We start from the raw sequence: 9957 nt of genomic DNA, 5'->3' as shown, positions 1-9957 counted from the left end.
GACTGGAGTGTCACCGAACCACAGACGCTGTGCATCTCACGTACACAGAAGCAGCAACAAACCTGCTGTACTTAGTCTTCACACCAATAGGCATCAGTCGAGGCTCAGGTTGGTGGACGCAGATAGGATAGTACAGTTTAAGAGGCAGTTACAGCGGAGTTTAAAAATGCAAAACTCGGACAGATACGGATAATGTGCAGGCCAGAAAAGAGTTCTATTTCCAATATTGACTGCGCAGGCGCATGGAGTCAAAGAGCCATTTCCTGAGCTGCAAACTCTCCTCTGTTCTATGAAGCCAACAAATACTTCTCAAATTTCCTAGCTAACCTCAAATGGCAACAGTCCTATAGTTTATTCCACCGTCCATTGTCCTTTCCCTTCAGGCACCTTTCTTCTCTTTACCTCTCCTTCTTTCACGTCTCAGTTCTTCACATGGCCCACCCTCCCTCCAACCCCTTAACTTCCCCTACCCCACTATTATCTTATTCGAAGTTCTTGCTTCTTCCTTTCAGTCCTCAGTAAGGGTCACAGTCCGAATCGTGGTCGTCTGGCATGGAGATTGCCTGGCCGGCTCAGTTCCTCCGTCATTCTCTGTGGATTGCTCTAGTTTATTGTCTTCTGCAGAATCTCTTATACCTCTGCCAGAAGGAACAGCAGAAAGTAAAGGGGCCTAAATTAACCAACGTTAGCTGTTCTTTGCAATAAGTAGCGACGTGTTGGTTTGAGATTGCTGTTCAGGCAACAACAAACATAAAACAGTGCATTAATATTTCCCGACTCCAGCTCCCACAGTTTCACTTTTCCATTGACAGCCATCATGAGTGCATTCTCAGCTGGATTTCAGGATTTCCTTCACTTAATATCCACGCTGTTCATTGGAAAATATTACAGCTTTTTTTACACGGGGATGTTATAACTTGAAGAAGCATTGCCATTTTAAATAGATCGTGGAAGTGTACACTGCACACTTGTATAAAACCACGTGGAGCAGATTTTTCATAGGGAGTATACTACACTAACGCATACAATCCCCAATTTTCTCTCAAATGCTAGAGGAACTCAGCAGACCAGGCATCATCTATGGAAACGTGTAAAATGTTTTGGTCCGAGACCCTTCAACAGGACAGGAGAAAAGTTTTTCTCTCTCACTCTATATCTCTCTCCTCTCTCTCACACACACAACACACACACACACCACACACACACACACACACACACACACACACACACACACACAACACACACAATGGCTCAGCACTCCCATTCACACCATTGGTCGCTTCAAAGCATATAGGTTTCGAGGGTTTATTATATAGGGGTTTAACTCTTTGGAGTACAGTAAAAGACTGTGCATCTTCAGTACTGTACCCCTGGACAGGCTGCATTGAGCCTCAGTTCATCATTTAGCATCTACTTCTGCAGCCTCGATGGTGCCGTAGAGTTCTGGAGTTATACATCACAGAAATAGTCCTTTCAGCCCAACTGATTCGTAACAACCAAGATGCTATATCCAAGCTGTTCCAATTTTCTACCGTTTGGTCAATATCCTTCTAACCAATTCTAATCTATGTATCATCTAACTGTCTTTTTAGAAGTTGCTATTGTACTTGGCAACACTTCGTCTGGCAGCTCATTCCATATCTATAGCACTCTTGGTGAAAAAATGATGTTATCCATCAAGTTCCGATTAAATATTTCCTCTTACCTTATATCTATGCCCTCCAGTTCTACATTCCACAGGTTGCAAAAAGACTAAGTGCATTCACACTATAATCCCTTTTAAGATGTTATGCACCTCTGTATGGTTACCTCTCTATCTTCTACACTCCATCATCCTTCATAACTTAGACCCTCAAGTCCCGATAGCTTCCTTGTAAATTATTTCTGGACTCTTTCCAATTTAGTAACATATTTCCTATAGCAGGGTGATCAAATCCAAACCCAACACTGCAAGTACCACATCACCAAAACAAGCTACATCATGACCTCCCAACTTCTATACTCAATGACTTACTAATGAAGACCAGCATGCAAAAAGCTTCTTTACCCCATCTCTTCCAGTAATCTCATATTCAACAAATCAAACTCCATTCTACAACACTCCACAAGTCCCTGCCGTTTACTCTTTAAGTCCTACTTGGATTTCACTTTGCATATTGCAACACCTCACACTTCAGTGAAGTAAACTCTAATAGCTATTCCTCAGCTCACCTATACAGTTGATAAAGATTGCCCTGAAATTTTGATAGCTTTCTTCATTATGCACTCCACCACTACCTATTAAATGCTCCCAATGGTGTGTGACTCAAATGAGCCTCTGTCAACCAGTCCAGCATCCTGGTCTTCACGAACCATTTCTACTGACAGGAGAAGGGACAAAGTGGGTTATTGAAACATAGAATCATAGAAACATAGAAAATCAATAGCACATTACAAGCCCTTCGGCCCACAATGTTGTCCCGACCAGCTGACCATGTAACCTATTCCAGGAGCTGCCCAGAATGACCCTACTGCATAGCCCTCAAATCTTCTAAGCTTCATGTACCTACCTAAGTGTCACTTAAAAGACCCCATTGTATTCACCTCTACCACCTTCGCTGGCAGTGCATTCCATACTCCCACCACTCATGTAAACAATTTACCTCTTATATCCCCCTTTACATACCTCCAAGCACTTTAAAACTATATCCCCTTGGGACATAGTTCAGCCCTGGGAAAAAGCCTCTGGCTATCCACGTGATCAATCTTATCATCTTATACTCCTCTATCAGGTCACCTCTCAGGTTCTTACGGTCCAAGGAGAAAAGGCCACGTTCACTCAACCTATTCTCATAAGGCACACTCTCTTATCCAGGAAACATCCTTGTAAATCTCCTCTTCACTCTCTCTATACTATCCACATCCTTCCTGTAGTGATGTGACCAGAACTGAACACACTACTCTAAGTGGTGTCTAAGGTCTTATGTAGATTTAACATTGCCTCACAGCTCCTGAACTCAGTCCGACGGCTGATGAATGCCAACACATCATACACCTTCTTAACAACACTGTCAACCTGCACAGCTGCATTGAGTGTCCTATCGATGTGAACCCCAAGATCTCACTGATCCTCCACACTGCTAAGAGTGTTAACATTACTATTATATATTGTCTTCAAATTTGACCTACTGAAATGAACCACTTCACACTTATTTGGGTTGAACTCTATCTGCCTCTTCTCAGTCCAATTCTACATCCTGTCAATGTCATGCTATAATCTTGGACAACCCTCCAGACTATCTTACTAACCCATCCAAGGTCTCCTACGATCCCATTCCTCCTTACGTTCTGAATGAGCCTTGCATGGGCAAACATATCAAATGCCTTACTGAAATCCATATACACTATACCCACTGCTCTACTTTCATCAATGTATTTTGTTATATCCTCAAAGAATTCAATCAGGCATGACCTGCCCTTGATATAGTCATGCTGACTATCCCTTATCAGATTATGTCATTCCAAATGCTCATAAATCCTTCCTCTCGGGTTCTCCAACAACCACTAAAGTAAGACTCGTTAGTCTATAATTTCCTGGGTTATTGTTACTCCCTTTCTTGAACATGGGAATAACATTTGCAATCCTCCAATCTTCCGGTACTTCTCCCATCCCTATTGATAATGCAAAGATCATTGCCAGAGGCTCAGCAGTCTCCTCCCTCGCTTCCCACAGTAGCCTGTTGCATATCTCATCCAGTCCCGTTGACTTATCTAACAGTGCTTTTCAAAAGCTTCAGCACATCCTCTTTCTTAATATATTTCAGTCCACTGTTCATCATCCCCACAATTGCCAAGGTCCTTTTCACTGGTGAATACTGAAGCAAAGTATTCATTAAGTACCTATGCTTTCTCCTCCGACTCCATGCACACATGCCCACGTGTTCCTGATTACTCCTTTCTTACACAGCTCATCCTCTTGCTTTTCACATACTTGTAGAATGCCTTGGGATTTTCTTTAATCCTGCTCACAAAAGCCTTCTAATGGCTGCTCCTTGCTCTGCTAATTTCATTCTTGAGCTCCTTCCAGGCACCCTTGTAAATTCCTAGAGCTGTAAAAGTACATAGTTTCTGGAACCCTTTGTAAGCTTTTCTTTTCTTCTTAACTATATTTTCTACACTATCCTTTGTACACCATGGTTCTTTTACCCTACCATCCTTTCCCTGCCTCAATGGAACATATCTCAACAGAATGCCATGCAAATGTTCTCTGGCCATTTGCCATAGTTCTACCATGCATTTCACTGAGAAAATCCACTCCCAGTTTATGTTCCCAAGTTCCTTCTAACAGCATCATATTTTTCCCGATCCCAATTAAATGTTTTCCCAAATTGTCTACTCCTGTCTCTCTCTGGCACCATGGTAAAGGAGATAGAGCTGTGTTCACTATCTCTAAAATGCTGTCCCACTGAGAGGTCCAACACCTGATCAGGTTCATTTCCCAATACCAGATCAAGTACAGGCTCTCCTCTACTTGGTGTATCTACATATTGTATCAGGTAACCTTCCTGAACACACCTAATAAACTTCATCCTAACTAAACCTCTTGCTCCAAGGAGATGCCAGTGAATAATAGTGTTACGTACCCCGTAACTGGGTGTCTGACCAGCAAAGATGGAAGAATCTTTGGTACTATTTTCAAACAATGTTTATTAGTAAAATATACAAATCAATATCAACAATGCAAATATATAGATAATACACGTTAGCAATACTAAACCTAAAAGTGTGGGTATAATAATAATCAATAATAAGCAAGCTCTGTCGATGTCTAGGGGGATAATAAATTGTCATATACGAATATAAAGTTCAGTTCAGTTCATACGTGCTGAGGTAGTTATAGTTGTTGTATTGTAATCGTTGGAGAGAGAGAGAGAGAGAGGTAGCTGAGCGAAGGGCGCTGAGTAGGCTACGGTCAATTATGGATAACTCTGAACATCCTCTACATAGCACCATCCAGAGACAGAGAAGCAGTTTCAGCGACAGGTTACTATCGATGCAATGCTCCTCAGACAGGATGAAGAGGTCAATACTCCCCAATGCCATTAGGCTTTACAATTCTACCGCCAGGACTTAAGAACTTTTTAAAAGCTATTATTAATGCTTTTTGAGATAGTGATTTAGATGCATATCATATTTTTTACTGAGTTAAGTATTGTATGTAATTAGTTTTGCTACAACAAGTGTATGGGACATTGGAAAAAAAGTTGAATTTCCCTATGGGGATGAATAAAGTACCTATCTATCTATCTATCTATCTAAGATGTAACAGCTACAGTCAGGACAACCTTCCTTTGCTTTCTTAATCCGTCGTATCAGTGTGGTCATTCAGTTATGACCTCTCCGTCCTCCTGCTAGACCGTTCTTCTGTGGTGGACTCGTCACTCTGGCATGAGTGGACACACACACAAGTCCCCACCGGCTCTGCTATAAACACTGAGTTAAACTGACCAATCCTTTGTTCGGTCCCCGATGCCCCACACCTTCTCGTGGGTTCCAACACATAAGTAGTGCTCACTAGTTTGTCTCCTGGTGTGTCTGAGGGGTGTCTCCCCAGACCTCACTTTTATCCCCACTCACGGGGTCTCAGGTGTCAATCAGTTTTGAATGGCTTAGCCCATCAAACCAACCCACTCCGGCTGACAACTGTCCAAGTAAACAGCCCTCTCTGGAGCCATAATTCTTTCAGGAGTCATAATATGGTGCGTCAACATCTCTCTCTCCCCTGGTGTTATCTCTCCTTTATCTGAAGCAAATGTTCCAGTCCCAGTATGTTTTCCCTTTGTCTCTCTTTCTCTCTCATTAGCAGCGTGGTAACAGTAACAGTTTGTGATTCTCCTGGGGGGGGGGGGGGGGACATGGGCAACTCTGTACCCTTCTGCCCATCAGAGTTGTTTATCCTTCATAACAATAGGAAGATTAAAATCACCCATCACAGCAACTGTTCCAGAATCTGCCTCCTTATCCGCTCCTTGATATTTCTGTTACTATTGGAAGTTCTATAAAAACACCCCATAGAAATATTGCCCCTTCCTAGTTCTGACTTCCACCCACAATGACTCAGTTGACAATCCCTCCATGACTTCCTCCTTTTCTGCAGCCAAGATACTATTCCTGGTTAGCAATGCCACCTCCCCATCTCTTTTTCCTCCCTCCTTTTCCATTTTGAAACACCTAATGCCCGAACACACATCAACCATTCCTGCCCTGTGACATCCAAGTCTCTGTAATGGCCACAACGTCATAGTTCCAGATATTGATCCATGCTCTAACTTCATCTGCCTTGTTTATGATACTTTTTGCAGTAAAATAGATACATCTTAAACCATCTGGCTGAGTGCATCTTCTCTATCCTCACAAACTCCCTACAAGCTGTCTCTACTTGTGCACCAACCACCCCATTCACTGCCTCTTCACTTCGGTTCCTACCACCATGCACATCTAGTTTAAACTCTCCCCAATAACATTAGCAAACCTCCTTCCGAGGATATTGGCTCTCCTCCAGTTCAGGTGTAACCCATCCTACTTGCACAGGTCACTCCATCCCCAGAAAAGTTTCCAATGATCCAAGAACTTGAAACCCTGCCCCTGCACCATCTCTTCAGCCACTCATTCCTCTGTGCTGTCTTCCTGTTCTTCCCTTCCTTAGCTCATGGCACCAGGAGTAATCCAGAGAATACCACCTTGGAAGTTTTGCTCTTCAGCCTCCTTCCGAACTCCTTAAACTTACTGCGTATGATCTCTATCCTCTCCTGCCAATGCCTTTGGTACCAACATGTACCACATCCTCTGGCTGCTCACCTTCCCCTTCAAGAATATGCTGCAATCACTCAGAGATATCCTGGACCCTAGCACCCAGGTGGCAACACACTGGCATCTCTTTTGCTGCCAGAGAATCTCCTATCTCTCCCCCTAACTATCAAGTCCCCTATGATTATAGCTCAGCCTGACTTCATCCCACCATTCTGAGGCTCAGAGCTGACCATAATAATATTGCTCTGGCTGCTGCTGCCTTACACAGTAGTCTACAGTAGTATCCAAAAGGGTATACCTGTTGCTTAAGGGGTATGGCCAAAGGGGTACCCTGCACTGACTTCTTTCTCCCTTTACCTCTCTTGCTGTTCATCTACTCCTCAAATCCTGCCCTCTGTGTGCGATTACTTGCTCAGAAGTCTTATCTATCAATTGCTCTGCCTGCCAAATGATCCTTTGTTCATCTAACTCCAGCTCCAGCTCCTTAATGCGGTCTTTTAATGCGGTGAGTTTTTCACGCAGAGAGTGGTGAGTGCGTGGAGTGGGCTGCCAGTGGCAGTGGTGGATTTGGAAACAATAAAGTCTTTTAAGCAACTCCTGGATGGCTACATGGAGCTTAGAAAAATAGAGGGCGATGGGTAAAGCCTAGGTAGTTCTAAGGTAGGGGCATGTTCGGCACAGCTTTGTGGGCCGAAGAGCCTGTATTCTACTCTAGGTTTTTTATGTTTCTATGTTTCATTGATGAAATCCGTAACTGTGTCTGTGGGCTGAAATCAGCGTGGGGGGGGGGGGGTGGATAATTAAAAGAAAGGAAGTGTAAGCGGTGTTTGAGCAGCCGTTGTGTGAGCGGGACAGTGTTAGATTTGTCTGCCTTTGGCTCAGCAGGAAACGACTGAGGCGAGCAGCATTGCAAGTTCTAAGGAAGCAAGCAAGTAAGTAAGTTTCTAGTAAGATTTTTTTTCTCTCTGTTGGAACACAGCGAGTGCACAGAGAATGGGTCTGGATGTAGTGGTATATTCTTTGTGTGAGTGGTGAGAAATTTGGGAGACCTCCAATCTCCATGATAATGAAAGCTGCATGAAGTGCATCAAGCTACAGCTCCTTAGAGACCGCGTGAAGAAACTGGAGCTGCAGCCGGATGACCCTCAGCTCTTACAGGGAAAAGAGGTGATAGATAGGAGCTGCAGGGAGGTAGTCACCTCTAAATTGCAGGAGGGAGTGTTAGGGTCTGGTCCGGAGCCCGCCTTCCGGGTCTTGCTCCGGTCCACAGACTCCGGACTCCGGGCCTTGCAGCCAGCCTTCCTGTCACCCGGAGCCATTGGATCATCTTGGCTTAAGGAGGTACACCTGTCGCCTATTAGGGGGCAGGTGTTTATAAGGGGCTTGGGGACTGAGCTTAGTTGTGGGATTGTCCTTCTCTGAAGCTGGTTTAACCCACTCTGTACTTGGACTGCTGGCTCTGAATCCTGCTCTGTACCTGTTCTGCCAACTCTGAATCCTGCTCTGTACCTGTTTTGCCTCCTCGGAATCCTGTTCTGCCCTGGTTGCCGGCCTGCTCGGAATCCTGTTCTGCCCTGGTTGCCGGCCTGCTCGGAATCCTGTTCTGCCCTGGTTGCCGGCCTGCTCGGAATCCTGTTCTGCCCTGGTTGCCGGCCTGCTCGGAATCCTGTTCTGCCCTGGTTGCCGGCCTGCTCGGAATCCTGTTCTGCCCTGGTTGCCGGCCTGCTCGGAATCCTGTTCTGCCCTGGTTGCCGGCCTGCTCGGAATCCTGTTCTGCCCTGGTTGCCGGCCTGCTCGGAATCCTGTTCTGCCCTGGTTGCCGGCCTCCTCGGAATCCTGTTCTGTCTGGTTGGTCTTGTTCTCCTGCTTCTCTCATGTGTGCTGGTCCTGCTGTTCTGCTTTATTCACCTTGCCTGTGCTGTCACACTGTTGGTTGCTTTTCCCAATGTACCCGGTGTATCATGGTAGCCCTGCTGCTCACCCTGGACCCAGCTTCCTTCTGATCCCTTGCCTCTGTTGGGCAGGTCCAGCTGGACTGCCGCTGCCCAGTGGGGTTTCTGCCCTTTCCACCCAATGTTTCCCATGGGTTGTGCCCTGCACCTGCCCAGGTATCTGCGCCTTGCCCAGGCCTGCATGTTTCCGCCTGGGAGGTGGCTCTGCCCAGGATCCATGTGACCTACCCTGAGGACTCTGACCCTTTCCTCCCCTCGTTTCCCATGGGCTGTGCCCTGCACCTGCCCAGGTGTCTGCGCCTTGCCCAGGTGTCCATGTTTCCGCCTGGGAGGCGGCTCTGCCTGGGATCCATGCGGCCTGCCCTGAGGACTCTGACCCTTTCCTCCCCTCGTGTCCCATGGGTTGTGCCCTGCACCTGCCCAGGTGTCCATGCCTTGCCCAGGTCTCTGTGTTTCTGCCTGGGAGGTGGCCCTGCCCGGGATCAATGTGGCCCGCCCTGAGGACTTCTCCTGCCCCACCTGAACTCTGGGATCCTTCTGCCTCGCCTGACCTCTGGGATCCAGCCCCACCTGCATTACCCCTTGCATGCCATGGTATCCCCATCCTGTGGTACCCCTAATACTTCAGTGCCTGCGTCCAGCATTTGGGTCCAGTCCTGTCCCCGTTCCTGACAGGGAGGTACCTGAGTAACTGAGAGGAGAGGGAGAGGGAAAAGGTAGCCAGTGCAGGGTACTGCTGTGGCCATTACCCTTAACAATAAATATACCATTTTGGATATTGTTGGAGGGCTGGGCAACCTATTAGGAGGAAGCCGCAGGGACAAGTCTGGCTCTCTACTCAAAAGAGAAGTGGAGAGAAGAGGAGTACAATAGAGATAGGGGAAAGTAGGTTCCGTGGACGTGAAAGAGACACTCAGATGGAATGATGCCTCCCAGGTGCCAGGGTCAGGGATGTCTAGGATCAGGTCCACACCATTATAAAAGAGAAGGGTTTATTAGCTGGATGTCATTGTACAACATGGGTAGGTAACACAAGGAGGTCCTGAAGATGCAATATAGGGAATTAGGCAGTAAACTGAAAAGCAGGACCTCTAGTAGTAGTAATCTCTGGATTGCTCTCTGTGCCACATGAGAGTGAGGGTAAGAGTAGGATGATTTAGCAGATACATTCACGCCTGAGGAATTGTAGCGGGGGCAGAATTCCAGACTTCTGGTT

The sequence above is a fragment of the Hemitrygon akajei genome, chromosome 2 (assembly GCF_048418815.1).
Source record: "Hemitrygon akajei chromosome 2, sHemAka1.3, whole genome shotgun sequence".
NCBI lineage: Eukaryota > Metazoa > Chordata > Chondrichthyes > Myliobatiformes > Dasyatidae > Hemitrygon > Hemitrygon akajei.
The sequence above is the reverse complement of the archived record's forward strand: the minus strand, read 5'-3'. Positions refer to the sequence as shown.